Raw genomic sequence first — 16,281 nt, 5'->3', positions numbered from 1 at the left:
GCGGGCCTCCGGTGTCCTGGTGACCTTTGCCCTCTGACCTCGCCTTCATTAGGGTCAGGAAGAGAGGGGCGTCTGTGGGCCCTGTGAGGTGATTGATGACTGTGTGTTTTGGGGTAAGTAAATGTGTACCCTCGCCTCCCTCCAGCAGAGAGAGGAATGTGACGGGGGTAACCGTGGACACGGCTCGCAGGGGTGAGGGAAGGAGAGTCCTTCTCACCGTAAGACCCTGGGCGCTCGTTTCCCCCGGCAACGCCATGCCAACTGGCTGTGGAGAGCTGTGCAGAGGCGATAACTCTTCCTCCAAGGCCGAGAGGAATATACGGCGTGCGGAAGTGTTTGGACAGGCTTCGTATTACGGCTGGCTGTGGGTGTGGAGAGGGAGCGCTGCTGCTTCTCACAGAGTCTTCTGAGCCAGGTCCTTCATTTCCGCAACTCGACGGGGCCTGTCTGCCGAGTGGAACACTCCCAACGCAGTTTATCTTTCAGCTGAGTTTCTGCTTTCTCGTTATGCTGAAATATTATGTGCCTTGAAGTATCGTGTGTCATTGTTTTTTTTTTAATCGTCGTTTTGTCAGATAGACATTGCATCTGTTTTGCACAGCATTTTCCTTTTTATTGAGCTCAACCCTAAGAATGTTAATGAAGCTGCAAAGTGAATTTAAAAATGTTTTTTTGTTCTTTTTTTTAAATTTTTTTTACATCCAGCCCAAATAGTTCTTTTGTTGCCGTTCAGAAAGCAGTTAGCGATGAGCGATGCTCTGCTTGGCGGGATGCTCAGCTGGCCGCCGAGGATTGTGGGACGGAAGCGTCGCCTCTCTCTGCCCCGTCGGTTTCCTCTGGGAGCCCTCTGCTGGTTCGCTGATCCGACTCGACGCCGCGCTCTCACGCGTTCGTCAGCAGGAAGTGTCCTCTCCTCCCAAAATATGCGCTGTGTCTTCTTTCTTCGTGTTTAACGCTCTGCCTGCTTAAACAGCTGGCCGTGCGTATTTCTTCAACGACACGGAGAGTTTATGAAATGCGCTGGTTACGGTGTGGGTGTATTCGCAAAAGTGTACTCTGTGTTTGTGCGTGCGTGCGTGTGTGTGTGTGTGTATATGATCCAGTGCAGTAGTTATACAAGCAACTGTTGCAACTTATGTCAACGGCACTTGAACACAAGTCAAGATCTATGTAGTCATGTGTTGCACAGGGGCTGGAGGAGGTATAGATTTTGAGAGTCACGGCACCGCACAAGAATGTGAAATCCGTTTGGGGACAGAAGGCCCACGTTTGAATCCTAGCTGGCATATTTCTACTTAATGTATTAGTAGCGATAATACTATTATAATATTATTTAGTCCTGCCTTAGTCCGTTTGGCACTGAATGGGTTATACATCTTTTTGTGTTACCCTCTTTGCAAACATCCCCTCTGTCAGACATCAGCAGCCCCGGTGAGGTGAAGCAGCTCTGTGTGATATTAAATTTGAGGCAGGTTATTTCATGGTGCTTGTGTTTCAGGAAGCGTTAGACATGCCCCCCCCCGCCCCCCGAGGCTGGCCGTGACAGAAGCAGAATGAAAGGAAGACGTAAGACTGCTCTCTGCAGGTCCGCTTTCCCACGTCCGTGAAGTCAGACACAGGTGAAGGTCAGGGGTCAGGTGAAGGTCAGGGGTCAGCTGCTCGGGACTCCCCGGAGGTCTGAGCTCCCTCCATATAACCTGCGTATGACTTATTCTAGTGTGTGCACTCCGCCTCATCGGCCATAAAGCAGACTCAGGGCTGGTTATTAATGTAGGCGACTGCCTAGGGCCCCATGTGTCTGGAGGGGTCCTCACAATCCTCAATTGTAACACCCCCCCCACCCTCCCCCTCGGCTTCAGTCCACTACTCCTCCCCACCCCCTGTGCCGGGGTAGGATATAACTCAAAAGGGGGCCTCTATAATTTCGAGACAGCCCTGAGCAGACCGTAAATACTGTGTATTTTGTATATTCCATTTGTTATTCAATTTATTTCCCTTCCCTGCTGGCGTAGCAGTAGCACAGTGTGCAAATGTCTCTCTGTTTTGGGTCGACTTTGACCAGGAGCCACAAGGGGATACACCATGGTGTGGAATGCTGGTCTTTGTGCTGCAGGGATAGGGAAGGCTTACTGTACCATTGACTGTGTTTCCCTAAGTTGCCACTGAGTAATCACACTCGGGCCACCTGCAAGTTGCCATCGGTTACCTGTGTAAAAGGTGTGTCCACCCTCCAGCTGACACTGTAATTAGCTGTGTGGAAAACAGTACCTGGCTCACAGGTGTGTACTGGGGGAATTAGTGATTTAGTGTAGTTTTGAGACATCAAGCTTTAGAATTGTCAAATCAGAACCTTTATTTAAATTCTCGGAGGTACAATCCCACCATTGTTTCTGCTTAGCTTGTTTTTGACCTTAGCGTGTTTAAAAAGTCTATAATAATAGACTTCCAAGCTCTCAGATTTGAAGTGTGATTCTAAGCTCTCCAACTGTTGCTTCCAAATTGTGGAGAGGTCTAAAAATGGGAAAATTTGCAAGTCAAAGTGCAGTGATCAGACAGGCTTTTGGAAACGCTCTGAGCTGCATCTGTTGGCCCCGGATATGGCTTTGGGCTTACTTGTGGTTGTGCCTTACAGCCAACAGAGGGCAGTGTTGCATTACTTTATTTGTAGTGTACAAAATGACGTTAAATCCCATTAGATGTGCGCTAGGTGTTATTGGTAGGAATCAGTGAACGACCAAGCTATTTTTTTTATAACTGTCAGACGGGCTGAGAGATTGCAGAATTCTCCTTCTTACACGTGATGTCTGCTTTGTTTCTTTCAGAATTTTACTGATACTTGACCGTTATTGTCATGTGCATTTATTCTATTAATTCAACCACACTGTATGCATTTCACGGAAAAAATAGAAATTCATAATTTATAAACACATGACTACAAGGCTCCCACGGTGTATGTGACCTGAGAACCAATTCTGTGCAGGTCCAGTGGTAATATATGTCATCGGCACCTCCAGCACACCTGCTAGCTATTCATATTGCATGGACTTGCCTTGAACTGCACTGTGGCCCCCTGTGACTGACAGCTTTATCCTCCAGTGGGGTGCTGTGTGGCCTTGTGTTTGTCCGATGAGCTTGTCCTGCTTACTGTATGTCCTCCCACAGGGCCCTCTTCTCTGCAACACTTGCACACCTCATAAGGGTTGATAACAGCAGTCAGATTTTTCATAATCAATAAGTCTTTTGTAAATGTATGTCCCTGGGAATGTCAGGTAATGTAATCTGTGTGTGTGTGTGAGCTGGGAGCAAGGATTAAGGAGGTTGGAAAACATTATGTGAAAGAGGCGTTTACGTTTGGTTTTGCGTTGAGGACATTTAGGACACCCTGTCCCTCTTTGAAAGACATTCCGCTTGTGCCTCTAATGGGGAAAAACAGCCTTGGTCTTCTCCCTTCAGAGAGAGGTGTTCTTAAAGGATCACATTCTCCATTAGAACTGGGAGGCATATTAGCATAAGCTAAGCACACCAGCAGAACTACTGCGTCTGCGCCGCGGTTGTCCTGATGCCTTTTGTCATCTGGGTGCTGGGTGCGCATAAGCGGCTGGATCCAGCTGTGACCGGTGGTCTGTACCGGACACTAACTGTCATTTGCGTGGTGGGCAAAGGTGAACCCTGTGAGCCAAGCCGCCCGGGCTGACAGGAGCGCCGGGCTAGCTGAGCGGAAACAGCAGCGCAGTGTGAAAGGCTTGCGAGCGCAGGCGCGCTAATCCTCTGCTAATAGCACCGCTTCCCGCCGCTTACATTGGGCTCGTTAGCTCGTTAGCTCGTTAGCGCCGTCGCTCCGCGGCAGCTGCTACGCTAACGGGGCCTGTCGGCTATCGCGCGGCGAGAGGCCGTATTTGTGTTCGCTCCTGCTTTAGGAGGTGTGGCCTGTTTCAGTGGAAAGAAAGGATTGGTTGAGTTCAGAAGAGGGTGTGGATTGGTCTCGGAAGGCCCCGCCCACTGGCGGCAGGACTGAGATGATGGAACTGATTCTGAACTGATTCGAGGATGTTGGGACTGGGATTATTAACAAACATGCATGTTACATACAAGGATAATCGCATCAGAAGTGAAAATTATTTATATGTAATAAATAGTAAATACATTTGTGTGTGTGTGTGGAAATGGATAGATAGATAAATTGAGTTTCATATTGTAGATATCTTGTGGAGAAGATTTGTTGGTGTGGGAATGAAAACCTACAGGATGGTAGATCTCCGGGAACAGGGTTGGTTACTGCTTGGCACATCCAACCCTTTTCTTTCCTGGGCTTTCACTGAAGACAAATATTAAGATTTAAAGAGGACCATGCAGCCCACTTAAAGGACTATAGTGTATACTATAGTGTGGACTCAGAGCACATTTGCCCAGGTCTTACTAGTGCTCACATGACCTCAGCTGTGTGTTGTTGGAGTGTAGGTGTGTGAGTGTTCCTGTCTGACTGTGAGTCTGTGTATGCAGGCTAAGTCAAACAGTTCTGTGGAGATTCAGAGGACACTTTGTGAAATGATTGCACGTTAAGGTCAAACTGCTTAGACTTTATCTCCTGTGTTGTGCCTGGATTTGCAGTGAAGGATTACCTTGTAAGCACAAGGTTGTGTATGTGTGTGTGTGTGTGTGTGCCTGTGTGAGTGCATTTGTGTGTGTTATAGAATCTGCACTTGTCGTGCTTCTTCTGCATTACAGTTAATTACAGCAAGCCAGCAACACACACGTGCACATGCACATGGGCACACACACACGCACGGCAGTAAAACTGAATTAAGAGCGATGGATGTGGGCCTGTGTTCCTGAGATTATTACCTGTGTTCTGTTTAATTAATATGGTTTCTGCCTCTGTTGCTGACACAGAGGGTTGCAAACACAATTTCAAATGTTTATTTTTACTGCTGTTTTTAAAATGAAATTCATTATTATTAGTATTATTATTATTACAAAAATGCTATTTAACAATCTTAACAATCCTTTTGCCCCTGCACTACCACAGCACATCTCAGTGGGTTTTTAATTATTAGCAAGTTTGTTTGTTTATCTTTGTATCTTTCTCCCTGGAGCCAGTGCTTGTAATGAGAAGGTTCTCCTGTTCGTCTCCATAAGAAGGAGTCAAAACTCAAAAGAGCTTCCACTGGAAGGTGGTGTGAGGTGTTTGTGTTTGTTTATCTGTCTGTGCCTCTCCTGGCTCTGTCACTGATATGTTATAGCTTTTTGCTAATAACTAGCGCAGCAACACTAGCCTGAATGAAAGACTGTTGTGATGCTAAACCTCAACAAAACAGAATTCAGTTTGAGTATCACTTTTAAAACAAAGCTTCAGTTGAAAGTGTGGTAAAATCATGTGTCTTCATCCAAAAAAAGAAAGGGAGCAGGCCTCAATTACAGTCGCATACTCAGGGTAATGGCGGGTGTCCAATCTGCATTTTACCGCGCGGTTTTATGGGCGCATGGTAGAAATGCAGCATGGAAGGGCCAGCGGGTGTTGGATACCAAACACAGTTTCAACCCTTTCTGAAAATTAAACAAAAATCTGCAGATACTCAGAATTTACCCTCTGCTGTTTAATGCTGTTGAATGTGGCTGTTTGCTTATGTCACCGCGTTGAATCTGCTTTTTGGTAACACACGTCTTGTGTGTTTGTAATCTTGCACTGTTTGACTCTTCCAGCTGTTGGAAGAATACAAGGGTTGTAATCTGATCTAATCTATAATCTAATCCATAATCTGTCTTCATTTGAGGAGGATAATCTAATCTGACCTGATGCTGTCTGTATCCTATGACATGGAACATCACAGTGGGTGCTCTACCGTTGCCGTGGAGTTGGGGCCCGCAGGGCTGTTTGATGGGTTGTCGCGGCGATGAGAGCGGAGATGAGAAGTGTTAATTGAACTGTTGAGATCAGCGCCAGATTCATCACTGTCATCATTTGCATCGGAGAGAAAAAGAGCTTCGCTCTCATCTTCTGACGAGGTGCGTTGCCACTTCCTCTCGACAAGAGCGAAACGTTGCCAGCGAATATCAATCGTCTGTGTTTACATTTGTAGTTTCTGTGCGTAGCTGTTGTCTTTTTATTTCATTTTATTTTATTTTTGCCCGTGGTTTGTTTTTCATGTCACTTGAATTGTCAGCCATTTTAAATGTTGACCTCTTATCAGATCGGACCCCTTAACTTATAAGGTGCTGTGGGGACCTCAGTTGGTTCAGTTGGTGCTGTTTTTAATGGCCCTTTGCTGTGCCAAATCAGGAAAGCTATTTGGCGGTAATGGCGCCCAGCCCCCGATTAAATTTCCCCTGTGATTGCTTTATTAGTCTGATGCATGCGGAATGGCTTGGGTCCGCGCGCACGAGCAGGAGGAGGAGGAGGGTAAATTCTGGTCAGAAGCCTCACCTACAGACGAGGAATGGGGGTTTTACGCACACACGGGGTGTAGGTGTACGGGAGACAGGGGGCCGCAGAGGAACATGGCCGCCTAGGTTTCGGTGACAGACTCCGCCCTCCTCCTCGTCCTCCTCGTCCGCACGTGGCCGTGTGCGTGCGCTGGGGCAGTCGGGCCGCAGGCCTTATTTTATTTAGCTCCGCATTCCTGCTTTAAAACGGTCGGTGGATTTTTTTGTGTTTGTTTTTTTTTTTTTTCTTTCTTTCTTCGTTCTCCCGGCCGTTTTTATTGCGGTTTTTCACAGTCGCATTCCGAGACCGGCGGCCATGTTGACACACGGCGTCGAGTGTGCGAGCAGCCCGTCCTTCTCTCAAGTCCCAGGCTAATGTCAGCTTTAATAAACAGCCCACAGCGTTTGATGCCAGAGTTGTTTGCGTTGTCTCTCCGTGCCGGGAGATTATTCATGCATATTTATTGCCGTCGCTGTTTTTCTTATTGTTTTAACGCATGAGTGAGAATTCCCACTTATGAAATGCTTTATTTTCCATTACGCGGTGAAAATAATTAAACTGGATGATTCACATGGGAGGACCACGAGAGGTTACTGTAACATTGCAGTCATATTAGAACAAGCTGTCTCAGAGGGGTCCATAGGGTTTTATGTGTGTGTGTGTGTGTGTGTGTGTGTGTGCGCACCATGTGTCTGAATGGATTCCTGCTCTTTTACAGTAGAGATGCAGCAAACGCCAAACTAAGCTGGTGCTGCATACGGTCGCTACTGCCAGTAGGGGGCAGTGTGGAGAACACAACTGACTCTAATGGGAAGCACTGGCTGTAGAGGCCCTGCTGTGGGCAGACTGCAGGCTGCCCAATCCTGTTCCTGGAGATCTACCATCCTGCAGGTTTTCACTCCAACCCTAATTTGGCACACCTGATTCACGCCAGCTCAAAGAGATCTCCTGTTGTTGAATGAGTTGCGCTTTTTCAGGGTTGGGCCGCCCTGGTGTGGGCCTAAACTGGAGCACAGATCACAGTTTTTTCTTCTGTTGTTTGGCATCAGCTTCTGCCCCAGTGGGGTACGTGTGTATCGCCAATCTCTCTATCCCCCGGAGCATTAAGCACAATGCAGACATAGACCATTAATTTACAGTGTGTAATTGGCCCAGTCAGTAGTAATCCGACCTAGCCTAGCCTATAGTTACGGGCTGCAGTGCTATGTGACCACTGTCTGCATATGGCTGAAATTTCTGAGAGCTTTGAGCTGGAGGCTTCCCTCATTGGTTCCACAGTCTGAGGGGAGAGACATGGAAAATTAGACACCCGTTAGCTGCCGTGGGATTAGGGCACTTTTCCAGATCTTTCCGGGCTGGACCAGGAGAGTCTGAGCTATCATATGGTTCTGAGTTTATGCTCCCCCTCCCCCGCCCTCCATCCACCCCACCAACATGGATGTTTTCCTCCTTTTGAGAAGATTTTTGGAAGTTTGTTCGGAACTCAGCCTTTAATACCGTTGGAAAATCCGTCGGGAATTCTGCTTTGTTTCTCAAATCAGAAAGTCTTCTGCCTGCAGCCCCCGAGTCTTAGTCTTAATTCCAACAGGATAAGGTTCAAGCTTATCTGGACTGGATTAGATTACATCATCCTCCGCACTGTCTGTGTATCCACTGCCACAATGCGTGGATAACAAGGATGGCTTGCTAGTAAGTAAAGTCGGGTATGTGCTCTATAAAAGCTGTTTCTGTGTCATTGGATCTCGTATTGATTGGGGTGGTTGGACAAAGATGATGTGCTGAAAATGTATGAACTTTGGGCCGATTGCTTCTTTTCAAAAATGTTGAACCTTGAGACCGCTCTTTGATGTTTACACTGGAATGGCGTTTTGCGGAGCAGATGGCAGTTGGTTCTTCTTTTGCTGCTGCTCTATGAAACCCAGAGGTTCTAAACAGGAGGCAGATGGGATCAGGCCCTGTTATTTTCAGCAGTGGGTGCCGAAGCGTACTGCCCCCCCCCGTCCCCCCGTCCCCCCGTCCCCCCCGTCCCCCCTATCCCCTCGGCCTGTTGCATTCCGTACATCATGAGAGATCTCTGTTTGTGTGCACGTGCTCTGTGGGAACTGGAAACCCCTTTGAGGAAGAATGGTAGTTGTCTTAATTTCTGAGAGCAGTTTTTGTTTAATTTCTCAGCTGTGGTTTTTGCAAATGCATTTTTTTCGGCAGGATATTTTTGTGCTTTAAAGTGAAATTTGGCCTGTGCCCTCCTGCATTTGTGATATTGAGGAGTGATAGTCGGGGTGGAGGAGGGGGGTTTGAGAGGGGGTTGTGCTGCTTGAAGTTTGAATAAGTAACGTTTTCTATCCCATCTACCTTTGAATCCCATCGGTATTAACAGTCATTACCTTTACACCAGGCACCAGGCTCCTCCCCCAGAGTAGCTTTGTGGGGAGACAGTGGAATTATGGGAAATCTGCATAGTGTCGCATGCTTCTCATTCTCAAACATCCTACCTACCAATAAAACTTGTTTTTTTTTTTTTTTAAACTGGTACTAAATTACACGTCTGTATGTTCTAACACCATTTCGCCTTTTCACAACAAGTCCCAGCATCGGAGAAGCAGCCCCGTAGCACAAAACATCCCTCCCGTGGCTGTGCCGTTTTCACCGAAAGATGAGACAGAATCTTTCAAAGTAACACCGCAGGCCACTCCAACTGCTGATGACTCATCTTCAGTGCAATTCCCAGAGTTATTAACGTTCGCCTTTTTAAAAAAAAAAAAAAATGTAATCCGTGCGGGTCAATAGATTAATCAGCGTCGTAATGAACTGCTTGGTTTCCCCGACACCCCTTGCGGGGGAGGCACCCGCGTCGGACCGAACGCCGTGCGAGAGCGCGCCTGTCTGGCTGTGCTCCTTAATGGCGAACTGATTACAGGAGGACAGTTCGTACCTGCCCCGCCAGTCTCATCAGCGCGTTCCTCTCTCCGTGTTCTTAGTGGTTAGCGCCCACAGGGCTCGGACGCTCGTTTGCCAACAGAGCCAGAGCCAGCTCCAACAAGCCAGCGCGGGTCCCATTCCTGACTCCATAGCATCACACAGGCCAATTGGCTGACGGGCCCAGCCAATCAGCTGTGACCAAGAGATAATTTCTTTAGTGAGATGGCAGATGATCAATACCTGTTGAACGAGCAGAAAAGTTAGTGCTTTTTAAAAATAATAATAATCGATTATATTAACATACTGGTAAACTCAGGTCTACCTGCTGCTTGACAGGCTGCCTGCTCACTGTATGGTCATCGCTCTCCCAGCTGCCCGTTTGTGAGTGGCAGTCAGACTGGGCCCTCTGTAGTGGAGCAGCTGTGAGTGCAAGGCTGACGATGACAGCTTCAAGCCCCATGATTGACAGGGTTGTCCTCTGGACCAGTGTGATGCTGCTTAGCCTGTTATTCTGGGTTAAGTGTGCCGGTTAAATGTGTCTGTGTGCGGGACTGTGGGTGCTGTGACCGATCCTGAAGTGGGAGGGGTGAACGTGTGTGGCGGTGTCCCGTCCTGATTGGCGGTAACTGTCACGTGACTTCCACGCTGCGCGGGAGCTGTGTTTAAACCCCAAGCTCCTGCCAGGCGGTCGGCGTGGCGACGCCGGTAGGCGGTGTCCGTGGTTAGCAGCGCTCCGATTGGCTGCCGGGCTCTCCTGCGGCGTCTGGACCGAGTCTGACGCTCCTCTTGTCCACCCAGCCAGAGAGAGGACTTGCAAACATGGCCGATGGGGTCCTGCTCACCTGTTGCCCTGGCAACGGCGGTCCTGAGTACAGCCAGTGACTCATGGCATCCCTCCCCTCCCCTCCCCTTTTTACTTCACAGAGCCTGTAGGGCAATGCAGCCCCAGCTCTGTAAGCCCAGGCACTTACCAACCTGATTGGGCATGTCCCTGCCCCCCCCCCCCCCGCCTCCGCCCCCGCCTCCCATCGCCATGGATTCCGCAATCATTTCACAGTCATGGCCCTTAAGTGTACTGTGTTTATTTGCTCTGTTGTGTGACTTTTAAAATGGCCGTAATTCAGATGATTTGCAGTGTGTCTGTGAGTGTCTTCTCCAGTCCGTCTGAGCTCTGAAATGTCACGGAAATGAGCTTTCCAGAAAGGCTGTGTCCGTGCAGTTTTTTTCTCCCATAATTGATCCATTATGCATGACCGTTAAATGGACCGATGATTTCAAGCAAGGCAATCCATATATATTTTTTATGGATACTAAAATATAATGTGTATTAATATAAAGTTTATTGTTATTGCATTTTTACAAGTTACATTTGTGCATTTTTTGTGTGGAAATACTGGCATACCAGTACTGGCAAACTGAAAGACCTGGCTGTTGATTCGGTGGTATGCACGTTGATATGTTGTGGTAGGAGAATTTGTTTTTGGCCACAATGCTTGCATAGCTGCAGGATCTCAGGTTTCACACCACGTTACACTGCATCTGGCAGATTCAGAATTGCATGAATACATGAATTGCTTTTATGCATTGATCCTTTATAAACAAATGGCAGTTTTATGGGTGATGTAATGAGGGGGTCATTGACTTTGTGAAGAGGAGTGCTCTGAGTATTTGAACGAGAGCAGTTTGGAAATGGCCCCTGTGCTGTGGACTCAGAGGGGTCAGAAGTGAGGGGTCCAGGCTGACAGCGAGGTGTGATCGCCCCTGATTGGTCGGTCCTGTTAGCTCACCGAAAAGTAAATGAGAGGCCGGCTTGAGCTTCTGGGAAATTTTATCTCGTCAGCATTTGGGCCCCTGGTGCGCCGGCACTGTCCTGTCCGCAGGTGAGCTGCTCCGGGGATGTTCTAGAACCCTCTGTATAGCCAACCTGAACCGGGGCGGCACCAGGGATTTCGGTCCCTATGAAAAGATCTCGCATTGGGCATCACCGCCCCATCCCAACACTATTTTTTTGAGGGCTCCTGTCAAGCAGGGCTCTTGAAGTGTTCAACACCCCCCCCCCCATATGATGCCCCTGAACCAGATAGCCTTGCTTTTATCATCATGGTTGCACAACCACAGTTCTGCCTGCGCATTTATTTCACAGTGAGCATGCAAGCAAATAAATGTCATGCCATGTTCAATCCATAGCAGTATTCAGTTATATGTGTCTACCAAACCTGAACCTTCTCAAGTTCTTCTTTAACTGGACCACGAAACACAAGGTTCTCCAAACTGCACTTCATTTGTTAAGCACAGACCCGGCCCTTCTTTGGACTTTAGAACTTGGACCTGTGGGTCTTGTTATCCCACAGCACTGAGTAAATACTGATAAACCCTTTTGTGGTTGGAGATGAACGATATGTCCTGTCGGAGTAGTTTTCAGGGCAGACCGTTATTATTACTATTATTATTATTACTGCATGTTTCCCTTCTGTATTATTATTTTTTATTCGTCATTTTTTAATTTGCGCTCTTTTGCTTACAGTTGTTTTGGTATAAAAATAGATGACAATAGGAAAAGAGATGAAGATGGATAACTAAAATGCTCGAAGCAATTAACATGTTAACGACGTGCCTGGTTTTCCGATGTTGCAATATTCTTTCCAAGCCTTGGATGGATGGATATATTAGGGTGAAGGTCACGTCTGAGCTGCCTCAACCGCTCACCTCCGTTTCGGTTGGCCGCCTGTCTGACCGCAAGGTACCGCAGTTTGACAGGCGAGCGCGCTCGCATTCCAGTAGCCTGTTTGCGTTGTATTTTCAGAGACTTGTGCAGAAAAGGGGGTGCGAATCCGTCGGGTTTTTCCTCCCTCTGAACGGTTATTTTCCTATTTAAATTGTGCAGCCTTGCCTGCGGTCTTTGCGCGCAAGCGGAGAGCGAAGTGAGCACAGCACCGTCATCTTTAGCTAGACAGAATCGAAGCGTGACATCAGGCGGGTGTCACGTTTCAGGTTTTGTTTTCTTGGTGCTTTTTTCACGCACGGAGAGGGAGACTGACAGCTGGAATTCTCTATGTCGTCTCCAGCTCGTCCATAGGAGCGCGCTCTGTAGCGGATCGGTTTCAAAGGAGCGGGCGCCCATCCGTGAACTCAGTACAGCGCTTTTCTCGACTGATGTTTCCTATCTGGATTACGACTTAAATTCTTCCCGTTAGGTAGCTGGTTTGTCCAGAGAATTTGAGCTCCTCGTGTTTCTTGCGTAAGTAAACCGTTTTTGTTTTTTCCCCCAAAATGTTGCGTAGCATACACATGGGGCGGTTGAAAATGCACTGTTTGGTTAAATATTATGTTGAGCTGTTCTTTCAGGTTACAAACATCTATAGAACGATGTTTATTATTGCAAAAACCTTTTCGTTTTAATGATGGAATTTGACTATTTTACTTGCTGCCTATGCGTAATAATTGGTTCTTTAAAAACGTGTCAACCAATTTATCCATACGTTTTGTTCGTAGCTCACGCATGGATTTATTGCTATTTCATTCTATGTTGCCAGGCATTCGGCTAAATATTGCAATTATATTATCACTTTTCTATGTTTTTGTGGAATGTTTTTCTTTTCAGCGTAACATTTGGATTGTTGTAATTATTGCGTATTGGAGCAAATGTGATGTGCCGTCGTTTGTTAGGCGAGGACGGCATATTAATTCAAAACCAGGATAAAATTACCTTTTAAATTGTGTCATTTGAAGGGCAGGACTGTTGAAATAACTGCCCGTTCCAGAATAGTCCCGTGCGTAATGTTTCCCCGTTCAACTGTTGATTTATTGTTGCACATTAAGTTGTGCTCCTGTCATATCTCTCTTGTCCAGTTAACCTGCCCCGACCTGCTCTCTTTAAAAAATAAAGCGCTGCGTTTGGAGCTTTTTTGACAGGAGCCCTCTTGTTCTCTTCTGCTTGGCTAATTTCTTTTGAGGTTTAAAGTGGGATGAAAGCTGAGCTGCGTCTTTGAGCCTTCCCGTGAGATTAACTCAGATCTGTTCCTTCAGCAATTGCTTTCAGGCTAGAAATATGCAGCTTGTTCTGACCCCCCCCCCCCCCCCCCCTCCCCAAAACATTTTCAGAGGTACCTCCAACTGACTGTGCAGTCCGCAGTTCAGCTGTAGCAACGGGTATTATGTAAGATACGTTGTAAGATATGTAAGACGATACGGGTCAGTCAGTTCTGCCGTTCCATATATTCTGAACCAAAACGTCCAATTTCTCGCGAGGAACATCTACGAGTCGCACCAGCAGAACAGGACTGTCTCGCTCCGTCTGTAGATTTATGGAAGGCATCGCACGGGTCGGTCTGAATGTGTCAGCGTGGAGGGCCACAAATTAAGGTCTCCCGAGATTGCCAGAGGAGCTCTCCTTCTCCAGTCCCGTTTCGTTTCCATTTCTTATGACTTTGCATTTGAAAACTGCAAAAATACTTCTGTTTGCTGTCGATAGTTTCCATGTATATGTTCGCTCTTTCTTTCTCTGGAACGGGGAGGTAAAGATCTCCGGGCTGCATTCCACTTGCTACAGATCACTCGGTTGGAGCTCAGTCTGGTTTTAAATGCTCAGAAAACCATATAAATTATTTCAACTAAAGCTTGTTCTCTGCTGGATGAATCTGTCTGCATTTTTTTATTTAGAGGCTCAGTGACTGACAGGGTGTCATCTTACAAATACTTGGGCATATGGTTCAATGACAAGCTGTCCTACGTGGTACAGGTTGACAATCTCCTGAGAAAGCTTGCATTATATCTGAAATTAATCTTGTGTGTCCTTTGAGGCCAAAAAATGTACAATCTACGTTTCTGTCTGCCACTGAATATCACATTGTGAATGCAAGCAGCATCCTCTCTTTTAAGAGATCTAAATTCAGTTTCTTATTTTTTTGTTATTCTTCCTTACATTGCATTGCCATTGTATCTCCAGTCTGCTATTGAATTGTAGGTTGGACATTATTGGCCATTTCTAGGCAACAGCCTTATTTTGTTTTTATTTCCAAAGCGATTCTGATTAAACTGCCTTCCTTCCTGTTGTAGTCTTCTTCCCTCTGATGACTGCAGTTATCAGCTGCACTGTAGTAAGTGGGTGCCTAAGTGAAATAGAGTTGGTTATTGGAAAAATGGTGTTTTCTTAGAATGCACCCTGGACGTGGTACAGCTTACATGAAAATGGAATTGGGGGCATTGGTATCTTTGGGTAATTGAAAATATATTGTTCTCTTGTGGGATGGGAGAGTGTAATTGTTTTGGACCGTGGGATTGTTCTGTGGGTTGTGTTTATTGACGAGGTGTTCTCTCTGTGTTATTGCACTGTTATCTGTTTTTTTTATTTTTAACAGTGCTTCGTGCAAGTAATAAAGACTTTTATTGTATCTGATATATCACATCGCTTATTTGGCTTAATTCATTTTAAATGCTACATCTGCCCTTTCCAGAGATTTTGTAAACAAGTGGTTGAAGCACAGGGAATAAACAATTATATTTTGTACCTGATTAACTCTTGGCAACTGTTGTCTCACTCTCTCCCCTTTCTCTGTCCCTCCTCTGTTTTCATTCCCTCTCTCCATCTCTCTCTCCTGCTTTCTTTCTACCTCCTACTCTCTGCCCCCCCCCCCCCCCAAAGCCTTTTGACATGCATGTTTCCCAACATAAAGTAGCTGAACGCTGCTTGTGTTTTCCCCCCAAGCTCTCGCTGATGCACTGGCTGCGCGTAAACAATGACTAACGTTCCCTCACGCTTTCTAGAAAGCGAATGGTGTGATAACGTGCCAGATTCTCAGGCTCTTCTTCGCGGTTCTTGGAACGAAATAATTCTGTAAATTCTCTTTTTTATTTCCTTCGTTTTTTTCACTGAGTGCGCGAGGGAGCGATCGACTAGAGAGAGACACGGGTAGCTGATTAATGATGTCGTGTCATGATTGGAGGGGTGATTAAATGTGATTGGATGGTTGTTCTAAATTGGGCTGAAAAGCGACTCTATTCAGATACTTCCTTGCCCCTTTGATCCTGGGGCAGTTCCATTCCCATTCACAAAGTAGTTCTCTACCCTTAAATCTTATACCCGTGTTTTATTGTTTGTATTTAGTATGAAAATGATTTAAGTTCTAGTCTTTTTCCAATTTGCACAGCTGGGGTTTTTTTTTTTTTGTGTGTGATGAAGGATATTTTTGATATTTACAGACATTTCAGATGATCTGCTGGGTGTAAAATGGCTTGTTTTGGGGTATTTGGGGGTTTAATGTTCTAAAGAAAGAAAAAAACTACAGACTTCAGACTACATTTTAATAAAAGGAAACTCATTTGTTCATAAAATGTCCCCGCTGTACTCAGTCTTACCCTCATTAGGCTCACTCTCATCTGCCTGCATTATTGTTTAAAGAAACAGGACGTTCTCCTTCCTGTTGGCTCCTCTGTTTCATAGCACCCCCCCCCCCCCCCCAACCCTGACAGGCGGTACCTTGGTTTGAGTGACATTAATGGGAAATGTCCTGGCTATTTGTAGGGTCATTTTTAATGTTTCTGTGATTTCGGCTACTGATTTCTCAATGAAGCAAGTGTGTGTGTGTGTGTGTGTGTGTGTGTGTGTGTGTGTGTGTGTGTAAGTGAGAGTCTGTGCGTGGACAGTGCAGAACCTGAAGTGAGAGTGAAATTAAATGTAGTGTTGTGGGCCTGAAACCTCTCATTGAAAGTCCTGCTGTGTTTGCAGACTTGGACTCTGTCCTTTCCAAGACAAAGAAACTCCCCTTGCCAAGGGCAGTAACTCCCGGTTTGCAGTTACATCTGTTCATCTGCTGTGGCTGAATATAGAGATCTGTTGAATGGTTTTTCCAGCCTTTTTTTCCTTCAGGAAATCACAGTGTGGTGAAGAAGTGGAGACAGTCGGGGAAGGACAGATGAAGTTCACGTTGATTTGCCAGGAAATT

At 46.4% G+C, this 16,281-nt stretch overlaps 1 protein-coding gene across 7 annotated transcripts in view; it reads left to right on the top strand.

The window, feature by feature from the left end:
* The window catches only part of LOC135246121 (pleckstrin homology domain-containing family A member 5-like), a 68,161-nt gene that overhangs the window by 11,872 nt on the left and 40,008 nt on the right, over window positions 1-16,281 (top strand). Inside the window, exon 1 of one of the 7 annotated variants that reach the window (XM_064319658.1) lies at window positions 11,721-12,578. The exons of the other annotated variants lie outside the window; for them this stretch is intronic. The gene's annotated coding sequence lies outside the window, so the exon portion shown is untranslated. Of the gene's footprint in view, window positions 1-11,720; window positions 12,579-16,281 lie in introns of those variants that run through there. 7 annotated transcript variants of the gene reach the window in all.

This window comes from Anguilla rostrata, chromosome 19 (genome assembly GCF_018555375.3).
Source record: "Anguilla rostrata isolate EN2019 chromosome 19, ASM1855537v3, whole genome shotgun sequence".
In the NCBI taxonomy this organism is placed as follows: Eukaryota; Metazoa; Chordata; class Actinopteri; order Anguilliformes; family Anguillidae; genus Anguilla; species Anguilla rostrata.
This window is presented reverse-complemented; position numbering and strand designations above follow the sequence as displayed.